Genomic DNA, 284 nt, shown 5'->3' with positions numbered 1-284 from the left:
TGTAACAAGATATATAAAAAATTGTTTTTGTTCAATAGTGTTTTTTTTTTAAATCAATTTCATTGAATCCAACTATCTTTTAAAAAAGATATTCATTTATGAGCGGATTTAATTGCAATCCTAAGTTCTTTTTTAGTATGTACTACATTCGTATTTCGTTATTTATTAAAATATCAGATCTAAAAAACAAGATATAATGTTTCCATATTCTTATTGAAACTGAAAGACTTGTTATTTTTTGTACTATTAATTTGTTGTCAGTGAAATGAATGTTTGCATCTGAA

General features: G+C 22.5%; 1 long non-coding RNA gene across 1 annotated transcript in view; it reads left to right on the top strand.

Moving 5' to 3' along the window:
* LOC108762059 (uncharacterized) overlaps nucleotides 1-284 on the top strand; it is a 6,704-nt gene that overhangs the window by 449 nt on the left and 5,971 nt on the right. The window lies entirely within an intron of this gene.

The sequence above is a fragment of the Trachymyrmex cornetzi genome, unplaced genomic scaffold, assembly GCF_001594075.2.
Source record: "Trachymyrmex cornetzi isolate Tcor2-1 unplaced genomic scaffold, Tcor1.1 scaffold274, whole genome shotgun sequence".
NCBI classification, from domain to species: domain Eukaryota; kingdom Metazoa; phylum Arthropoda; class Insecta; order Hymenoptera; family Formicidae; genus Trachymyrmex; species Trachymyrmex cornetzi.
Note: the sequence above shows the minus strand (reverse complement) of the source record. Positions and strands in the feature narration are given on the sequence as shown.